The sequence below is a fragment of the Citrus clementina genome, unplaced genomic scaffold, assembly GCF_000493195.1.
Source record: "Citrus clementina cultivar Clemenules unplaced genomic scaffold, Citrus_clementina_v1.0 scaffold_4, whole genome shotgun sequence".
Lineage (NCBI taxonomy): Eukaryota > Viridiplantae > Streptophyta > Magnoliopsida > Sapindales > Rutaceae > Citrus > Citrus x clementina.
Window position 1 is genome coordinate 22,062,504 of NW_006262274.1, and position 11,477 is coordinate 22,073,980.

Consider the following 11,477-nt stretch of genomic DNA (forward strand, 5'->3'; position numbering starts at 1 on the left):
TTTCTATTGCAGTTCTATACTTTCTTTATTGTTGTTAGGGTTGGCAGAATATTACCAATTTCATCGGCTTTAATCATTGCCCTGAGTGTTTCTTAATTCTTTTTTTTTTAATAATGTGCCTGCAATAAAAGGAGCTTACTAAGTTACATTATATTGTAACTTATAATAACACAAGAGTTGTATCCAATAACCCAAAACTATTTGATAACTAAATTACAGTTAACTTACTTGGCCAATTTCTAATAAATCAAAGTAAATGTTTGTTCTTGTATAAATAGTCATTGTTTGTTCTTTAATCGTGAGATGGGTTGATTTGGGCCTACTTGAGCAACTCATGTAAATGTTGACCACTTGCTAATTGGTTATAACTAGTTTATAAAGATCAGAAGCAAATTGTGCAAAGGCTTCTAATTTTGCGAATCGTGGTAATTCTAATTTTAATTTGCAACTACATGTTTCGTGGCTTTAATTTAAGCTACGGATCCTACTTAAAGACAAAAATACCCACATTAACAATAAATCTCATTCCAACATTGAATAGATCTATGGATAAGAACATTTGTCTATCTATAATGGAAAGTACATTAAGAATACAAGTTGAAACATCTCTCGACGGTTCTCAACTATTGTTAAGTGAGCATACTTTCTTGATTTAACTACAAACCTGATTTAGTAACTATTTCCAAATGTTGCGAATACATATAAAAAAAAAAAATCTTCTATATAGGCTTCACAACTGAGAGGTCTCTGTAACAATAAGCATGTGCTTGTTTGGAGAGATCATCATAAATGATTAAAGTGTGTACATTCAAAATTCATAAAATATTCAATTAGAGCTACGCTCGTATAAGTAGCGAGATATTGTAACATAACCGAGGAATCTACCATTTTGAATGCCATAATAGTGTATCCCATTACCCTCATCTCCTGGAGAGTAACCACTACCTGAGCCGCAAAAGATGTTCTTTGACCAATAGCTACATAAATGCATGTTACATTTCGCCCATGTTGGTTAATAATTGTATCTGTAACTCCTGCCATTCTACTTGTTTGTCTATCCCAACAATTAATTCTCACTGACCGTGTCCTATAAGGGGTCTTTGAATCAGTAGCAACAAATCATGATTAACAAATCTCATATACGAAAAGCTTAGAAATAATAGCCAGAGCGAGGGATTCAATTAATCTAGATTTAAAAGTTGAAATTTCGCTTCTTGACCATTGATAGGTTTAGGCAGAGATGCAGAAGAACTGAAGAGACACCCTATCATGCTATTTTCAATTGCAAATGTGCCCAAAAAGTATGGAGGCTCACAGAATATGGAGAGGAGGTCAGTCAGTGTGAAAGCAAAGATGTGCCGAGTTTAATGGTGGAATTGGCAAAAAAGAAGAGCAAAGCTGATATGGAGATGATAATGGCGTTATGTTGGGTCTCTTGGCACTCAAGGAATTTTCAAATCTTAAAAAACAAGAAGGAAGACCCCCAGATATCAGTAGCAAGAGCAGAAGCAGTAGTCCAATCCTACAGAAAAATCAAGCAGCCGCAATCACACATGCAAGAGGAGAGAAATGGACCAAAGAATCAACAATGGAGACCTCCACCTCCAGGTTGGTTTAAAGTAAATGTGGACGCAGCTATAATGGAAGATCAAAACAAAGAAGGCTTAGGGGTGGTGGTTAGAAATTCTGAAGGAAAGTGTACAGCAGCAGCTATGAAGCCAGCAAAGTTCCATGGAAGCATTGCTTTCGCAGAAGCTGAAGCCACAAAGTTTGGTTTAGAAATAGCAAAGCAAGCTGGTTGTTTGCCCTTGATTGTTGAAACAGATTCCCAGGAAGTAGTGGATTTGGTTTTAAATAGAAAGGGCACTCGGAAAGAGATATTTTGGTTAATCTCCGAGATTCAAGCCATTTTATTGAGAATGCAGCAGAGCAAATTGCAGCATGTTCTGAGAAGTGGTAACAGTGCAGCCCACTCATTAGCCAAATTATCCTTAAAGCAAGATTCTGTATTCTCATGGCTGGAAAACATTCCAAAAAATATTTTGTCTGTAATCACTGATTTTGAGAAATGAAAGATTCGGTTTCATATCAAAAAAAAGGGTTGGCAAAAGAAGTCCAAATTGGGTCTGAATATGAGCCGAACAATTTAAAAACCACTCAGATTTGGTTTGGATAAAGGCCTAGTAAAAAAGTCTGGGCTTTTTAATTTATAAATAAAAATAAATTAAATTTAAATAAAAAAGAAAAAACTCAAAATATTAAATTATTATTTATAATTTATTATATTGTGTTACTAATATTTTGTATATTGGACTATTATTCTATTATGTATTAGATAATTATCTTTAATTTAAATATTGTTTTACTTTATTAAAATATTATTTAATATTTAATGAAAAAATCCAAGCCTCGCCCAAGCTCATCCAAGAGCCTAGGCTTGCTATGAATAATATTGGCTTGGGCGTGGGCTTGGAGAAGCTTGCGCAAGCCCATATTTGCGAACCCTAATTGTTGTTTATTTGTGTTATGTTGTTATAATTGTGTTGTGTTGTATTATTAGACTTTTTTTTCAATTATAAAGTGGTTTCATATGTAGTAAATAAGATCAATAGACTAAGACCGTTCTGTAAAATTTGTCCAACGACTCATTAGATCTTAATGCATCAGACCATTTTAGTGTCCTTTCGATTTTTAGTCTCCTTTTAGTTTTTAGAAAATTTATAGTTTTAGTATTTGTGTAGTTGTATTTTGTTATTAGACATCGGCTAATTTAGCCTTGAGTCTTATATTTTATCCTATGTGTTGTATTTAGGCCTAAAATGGCCTTGTATTTATGCCCTAGTGACCGTTGTATTATCAGTCATTATTGATTATTTAAATGAAATGTATACTTTTCTATATAATATATATATAGACCTCACTCTATTAAATATTAATGACTTGTTTTTGTTCTTAACAAATACCGAGCTCTATTCAATATTAGAAAGATAGATTTGGATTTTGAAAATTATTTTTACCATATAAAAAAATACTATTCCAAAAAAAAATTGTAATAACATACAATAAATATGCTCTTTAATAAAAACACGCTTTCCTTATCAAGTCGTAATTAAGACGTTTGTCTAAGTTATATAATGTTGTAATTTACAACAACCCAAGAGTTATACCAATCAAGTTAACTGTAATTTAGTTATCAAATAGTTTTGGGTTATTGGATACAACTCTTGTGTTATTATAAGTTACAATATAATGTAACTTAGTAAGCTCCTTTTATTGCAGGCACATTATTAAAAAAAAAAGAATTAAGAAACACTCAGGGCAATGATTAAAGCCGATGAAATTGGTAATATTATTTATGAACTTGAGCAATATAATAGAGGACTGAAGATTGCAAATATTGGGATTATACTGCAAGTAGGCAACAACATCACCCATATTTATAGTTTTGATGAAGTAGTGGTAGGTGAATTAGTAGAATTTGAAGAGGGTACAATAGGCATTACTCTGAATTTGGAATTAAATAATGTTGATGTTGTTTTAAAAGGTGACAATTTAATGATACAAGAGGAAAGTTTTGTAAAAGCAACAAAAAAAAAAAAAAAACATTTGCTCAGATATTAGTAAGGAAGGCTTATTTAGGTTGTGTTGTAAATGCTCTGCCTAAACCTATCAATGGTCAAGAAGCGAAATTTCAACTTTTAAATCTAGATTAATTGAATCCCTCGCTCTGGCTATTATTTCTAAGCTTTTCGTATATGAGATTTGTTAATCATGATTTGTTGCTACTGATTCAAAGACCCCTTATAGGACACGGTCAGTGAGAATTAATTGTTGGGATAGACAAACAAGTAGAATGGCAGGAGTTACAGATACAATTATTAACCAACATGGGCGAAATGTAACATGCATTTATGTAGCTATTGGTCAAAGAACATCTTTTGCGGCTCAGGTAGTGGTTACTCTCCAGGAGATGAGGGTAATGGGATACACTATTATGGCATTCAAAATGGTAGATTCCTCGGTTATGTTACAATATCTCGCTACTTATACGAGCGTAGCTCTAATTGAATATTTTATGAATTTTGAATGTACACACTTTAATCATTTATGATGATCTCTCCAAACAAGCACATGCTTATTGTTACAGAGACCTCTCAGTTGTGAAGCCTATATAGAAGATTTTTTTTTTTTATATGTATTCGCAACATTTGGAAATAGTTACTAAATCAGGTTTGTAGTTAAATCAAGAAAGTATGCTCACTTAACAATAGTTGAGAACCGTCGAGAGATGTTTCAACTTGTATTCTTAATGTACTTTCCATTATAGATAGACAAATGTTCTTATCCATAGATCTATTCAATGTTGGAATGAGATTTATTGTTAATGTGGGTATTTTTGTCTTTAAGTAGGATCCGTAGCTTAAATTAAAGCCACGAAACATGTAGTTGCAAATTAAAATTAGAATGACCACGATTCGCAAAATTAGAAGCCTTTGCACAATTTGCTTCTGATCTTTATAAACTAGTTATAACCAATTAGCAAGTGGTCAACATTTACATGAGTTGCTCAAGTAGGCCCAAATCAACCCATCTCACGATTAAAGAACAAACAATGACTATTTATACAAGAACAAACATTTACTTTGATTTATTAGAAATTGGCCAAGTAAGAAAATTTATCACTAAGTTACATACTTACTTAAAAATGAATAAACCTCAGTTCTAAGAAATAATATATTCATTGGAAAAACAAAAGCTTTTTTATAAGAAGCTTTTCAGGAACAAAAAGAACATTTTCCACTTCAGGAACAATTATAAATTAAAAAAATGATTATTCTTACAATATAATATTAATAATATATTTAATAAGTAATCAAATATTTGAATATTGATTCAATATATTACTCTCTTTGTTATTTCAAATCAAAATTTACTAATAATAATTAATTTATTATTAACAAAAAATCGAATAAGAATATATTATTTTGTAATAGAATATGGGGAAATTAAAAAAAATTGCGTCCAATAGGATTTGAATCTATACTAAATGTTTAAAAGACATTTGTCATATCCAATAGATAACGAACACCTTCCATTCCTATTCCATCTATTTTTTTTTTCACATTTTTCTTTCCTATATTTTCTTTGGAAAGCATAAAGAATGTGTGTATAATTTCAGGACTTTCATGTTCAAACTGACGATGCATTAAATAAAGTTTTATTAATACTTCACTGATTTAATATACTAATTGATATAATTATCATATGGAGCAGGTAGCGAGAATCGTGAAATACTAACTAGGCAAACCCAAGAGGGGGGGTGAATTGAGATATTAAAAATTATTTAATTCTAAAGCAAAACTCAATGCAAATCCAATACAAATTTAAAGCATTAACAGATAAATCAATCACAATATAAAAAGATAAGGGAAGAGAGAGCAAACACAATGATTTTTACGTGGTTCGGCAATCCCCGCCTACGTCCACGCCTTCAAGCTCACCGGGCTTGAGGATTTCACTAAGCTAGCCACCCAAGGCTTCAAACGCTTACAATTGACTTCCAAGGTGTCAATGGACCTTTACAACAAGAGATTATCCCCAATCTCTTAACCCAAGTGTATCCCAACACTTACAATCACTCAAAGTAAAAGATTGCAAATTTTTTTTCTCTCACACAATATTTAAGATTACAAATTAATGCCCAATGTGTGAATAGATGAAGAGAGAATGTGTTTAAAGCTCTATGAAGATTGTATTCTCGGATATAAGCTCAGTGGTAGTGTTGTGATCAACCTTCTTTGGATTTGAATGAGCTTATTTATATCTGGAGCTGAAAATCTAGCCGTTACAAACTGTTGAACAGAAAACGGTTCGCCGTTAACCCTAAACGATTAACCGTTTCGGTTAGTCAAAGTTATCGTTGGGCCAGATTTCAAATAAACGGTTTGCCGTTTAGGATTAACTTTTCGCCGTTAAATTCCAGAGACCTGCAAGATGAACATTAGTTATCTGTTTACACTAAACGGTTAAGGATTTGCATGAAGTGACTTCTCTGGATATTATCGGTTAACCGTTTATAACAAACGGTTCGCCGTTTGTCTCCAGTAACCTGCAAAATGAACATCAGTTATCCGTTTACATTAAGCGGTTAAAGACTTGCGTGAAGTGGCTTCTCTGGATATTATCGGTTAGCCGTTTGTAATAAACGGTTAGCCGTTTGGCTCCAGTAACCTGCAAAATAATTTAGCCTTATCAGGTTTTGTTAATCAGTGCCAGAGGATGACAACCTTCAATTCTGGACGTTATCGGTTAACCGTTTAAATAAACGATTCACCGTTTATAACCAGAATTGCATTTTAAACCAGTTTTTGCAGAGAATCTTTTTCTAATTTGAAAGTCCATCTTTTATGAAGAAAGAATGGAATGATTATTAAGGCTTTCGTTTATTAAGAAATAGCTCCAATATTTTTGTCAAAAACCATTTAAAATTTGTTATCATCAAAATCAATATTATTAACATATTCATGTTAACAAATCGGACTTGCATCGTTAGGTTGGAAGGCTATGAGTTATAGATTGATTCATACTATTTAGTGCCACTAATAAAAATCCGAACATAAGATTTTGGGGTCATTCAGCTCCTTTATGGAAGATTAATATATTCCCAGAGAGAAGTCGGAAGCAAAATAACAAAAGTCGAGTCGTAACATTATGTTATGTTTTTTTTTTTTTTGTCTGAATGAATTCAAAATATTCACTTTCTAGATGAAATTCAATTTTTCAAAATGTAGGATTATAACAATACTAATATTTTGAGTTACTTAGTTAAAGGGTTTTTGTTTCGTTTGAGCAAAGCTAAAAAAAAAAATAAAAGTATATGAATATTTTGATGTCTCTAGTAAACTAAAATGATCATTTAATAGCTATTTTGCTTCAATCTAACTTATAAAAACTAAAATTAAAGATTTAGTTATAATTCGATCCAAATTTTTCCATCTTTATTCGTGGATCCTTTATTTATAGTTAAAAAAATTGGAAGTACAAATCCAACTAAAAAAAAACATGTTTCAAATCAACACTTAGATGCAAATAATGAGAACATATATTTTTCCTCAAATCTTTTATTTTAATTTTAGGGTGAAAGGATTCAAATTTAATCTTTTTAAGAAATAAAGTTTTTCTTATTGGAATATAAATTAAGTTGAAGGATGCTCTAACTTTTAAAGGGATTAATTGAAAGAATTTTGCTTTTACTACTAAATCATGGGCCAATTTGTGATTGCAATGGTTGATAAATAAGATACATCTGTTGTACAAATGAAATAAAACAGTTAATTAAAAAAACAGTTTGGTGTTTGATTAACTGTGTTGTTTTGATTGCTGTGAGTTTGAAAATCAGAATACATGTGTATGATAATTTTTTTATGAAAGAATTTTTTAATATATAATAAAAAAATATAAATAAGTTTAAATTGTCTTTTTTTTTTGTTCTTTAAAGTATGTTTGATAAATTGCATAGACATGTCTTTTTCCTTTTTAGAGCACAGAAAATTACATAAAATGAAAAAAAAGTCAATAAAATAATGCCTAATGAACTTCATAATATGTTACATAATATATGATAAAAATTCATATAAATACATAATCTAAATAAAATAAAAAAATAATATATATTACATTCACATTAAACGTTTTATAATAATAGTCCTTAAATTTTCTATTCTTGTGATTTAGTGCCATTAATATTGTAATACTCATCTTGAATGTCATTGTCTCTTACTAATCCTTCATCAAATATTGAATTACGATTATTTTCAATATTGTCAAAATAAGGATCATATTGTGCATGCCTTCTCATAGAATTATGCAATGTTATGGTTGTAATGACATAATTTTTATTAGCATAATTTGATTGTAATGGTAATATGATATCTAATGATTTATAATTTAGGCTTTGTAGAATAATAAGACATAATTACTTTTTGTTAAATATTAAGATTATAATAGAAACTTTAGAAAGGTTTGGTTGTTTATTTAATAAGGGGTAAAAGCTCGTTTAGTCCCTATATTTTGAAGTTAATGCTCGTTTAGTCCCTATATTTTTAAAAATACCTCAAACCATCCCTACCATTAAATTATTGACACTTTTGCCATTATCTTTTGTTCCTTTTAACTTATTTTTATAATATTGCCCTATTATAATAATTTTTTAGACATTATTAAAAAGAAAAAAAATAACCCTATTATAATAATTTTTTTAGACATTATTAAAAAGAAAAAAATAAATTACCACTTTAACACCAAAAAATAAAATAATATATATTAATTTTTGTGGAACACACTCTTGAGTTAAAATATTAATTTTTCTAAAAAAATTGATAATGTAATTTTTTACGATATTAATTTTTTAGACATACGTGAGCTTGCACAAAAATTAATATATACCTTTTTTGTTTTTATTTTATTTTTGAGTTTAATTTGATAATTTAATTTTTTATTAATATCCAAAAAAGAAACATTATTGTAAAAATATAATATTGTAAAAGCAAGTTAAAAAAAAAATAATGGCATAAGTGTCAATATTTAGTAGCAGGGACGTTTTGAGGTGTTTTTAAAAATACAGGGACTAAATGGACACTAACCTCATAATATAGGGACTAAACAAGCTTTTACCCATTTAATAAGTTGCATGTAAAAGTAAACCCTTAATTGTTTTTAAAAATTACTATCAAAATGAAGAAAATTATTAAATAAGCAGATTTTATAAAATTTATCAAATAATATTTTTTGTCAAAAATGATGAAATAAATAATGTATTGAGTTTCAACCTTACCATCAAACGGGGCCTGTGCCTAGTACAATGCGATTATTGTATAAAAAATGGGAGCGCCTTTTGTCAAACAAGGGAATTGAATGTTATCAAGATAGTATAGAAATTCAAAATAATCATGAAATGAAAATTTAAAATTAGAACATTAACATCTTTGTGAGATGTCCCAGTGCAATTCGAATAGGAAGAGTTATTTAATTTAAATAACTAAATTTAATAATTCAAAATAAATTCTTTCATTAAACGAATTTTGATAGATATGACTAGATAAAACAACTTAAGTCATAGCACAAAAATAAATGCATTGTAAAAAAAAATTATCTTTCTTTTTTGCTTTTTTTTAGTATTTTCTCCAATAAAAATCAAATAAATAGAAAAAAAAACGAAAGAATAATTGACAATGATACTTTAATTCTAATTCTATATCATCATAGGAATAAAAATAGTCTTCTTTTTATTTTTCCTTTCAATACAAATAACAAATATTTTATTTTTATTTTTCAAATTAAAATCTAAATAAATCATTTTTTTTTTTTTTGGGTATGATTCCCACCTTTTATATGTTTTTACAGTATGGGGCATCAGAATTGAAAAAAAACAAAAAAAAAAATGTCCCGGCTGGTAAAAGTGAAGTAAGGACCTTGGAGGCCTAATCAAGATCAAGATTGGTATTTTGCTTAAAAGCTTTTCAACTGTAGGGAAAATGAGTGAAAACCTTTATATATATCTAAATTTAGATGGGGGCCAGATATTGAAAGCCACAAGTTTTGTCATTTTGTTTATTTCTCGCCCAATTTCCTTGACCAACATTTTTACTTATTTATTTGTTTTAAATTTTCAGCAACCAATCCCTTGACCCCAAGCACAATCCGCCATGTGTTTTGTGTTAATACTAAAGACCATGTTCCATACGCCCAATTTAATTTATTTTTAAATACACATTTGAATCAAATTGATTCCTATCCATTATTAAAAAAAGATCAATGGCTCCCTTTCCTTTCCTTAATTTATAGTCAAATAAAAATGCACATAATAATGTCCCAACGGTTTGGTTGATTAATTTTTAAATAATTTTATTTGTTTAGCCATCTAAATTTGAATATTGAAAAGATAAAATAATTAAAAAATAGATTTTTTGGCTTCGTCTACCTCCTTATCTTTTTAAAAAAATTATTCAATATAAAAAAAGTGCTACTGCTAATTGATGAAAAATCCTTTTAAACGCAGGTTTAAAAGTATTTGTTTATGTAAAAAACAATTTTTTCGATTACGCTTTATATAAGAATGTACATCGCTTTAAGCATTCATTTTTTAAAATTTAATTTTCTCTATTTTTTTTTAATGCAAACATATTCATAAATTAACTAGTGTATATTTTAAAATAGGGCCATTCTTGAGTCGCCAATATCCGCATATTCAAAGATGGGCAAATCGTAGCATGACCAAGTTCCTGGCAAGTTGCCAAGTGAATTGCAGTATTTCACTTCTGCCATCACACATGATCCAAAAGAGTCTTCCATTCATACATCTCTTTCATTGAAGCAAGTGTCACCCCACTTGGTTTTTGTCCCCAAGCCCAATGTGATCCCACGGAAACTTCAACTCATCTCCTAAAAATTTCTCTTATAACTAGTTGATTTCATTCTTCAAATAATAATATAACATAATCTATTATATTCGAGATGTTTTTGGGTCAAGATTTCAACCACAGTCTATATCCAATTAGATGTTGAAGTTTAGCAAACTTACTGACTAACACTCACAGTGCTCAGTCTGTCCTTTGATTGATTGTTTCTGGTAATCACAGTTACTGGAGCTGTATTCATGAGTAAAGGCTGGCTGCGGGTCTTGAGATTCTTCATTTTTGCTGGCACCGGCTGGGGCCGGTGGCAGTCTGATTTTTGACTTCAAAGGCTGGACAAGTTTCCACAAATGGCACCACTTATCACAAAAGTGCGCTGGATTGTGTTGTTTCATGGTAGTAGTTATTTGGATAGAGCTTGTTTGAATATAATTTTTATTTAAAATGTTTGAGTTGTTTGGTTGTCAATTAGAATTTTCATAAAAAATTATAAAATTATTTTATAGATTATTTTTTAAAAATTATATTATATAACGAATAAAATAAGATTGTGACAAAAATTAAGAGTAGTTTAGAAAATTTAACTTAAAAAGTTTTTCTTAAAAATTTTAAATTTGAGATTTTCCTAATAAAAATAAAATAACTTATTTAATTTTTAAATCAATCGAATCATATTTTAAAATTTTAAAAAGAGTTTGTAAAATTAGATAAGTACTTACGATCATTAAATATGTCTTGTCAAGTACACACATGACTCTGAATATTCATTCATAAACCAGATAAATATTTGTTAAAACCAAATCCGAAAATTCGCCCCCAAAAATCATTCAATGCAAATATTAGATGATATTGATTCGACTACAAGAGTCATCATGTCAATTACATTAAAGACTAATGTTAGCACCATTAACCTACAAGGCAGCTACTGATAGAATTTCAGGAAATGCAATCAACTTCATGATTCAATCTTTTTTATGTGCAGTGAGGTTGAAGGCGTGTGGAATACATTCATTGTACTCTTAAGTAACGGACGCGTGACGCTAGCGCTTCTCTCTAAAATTAAAA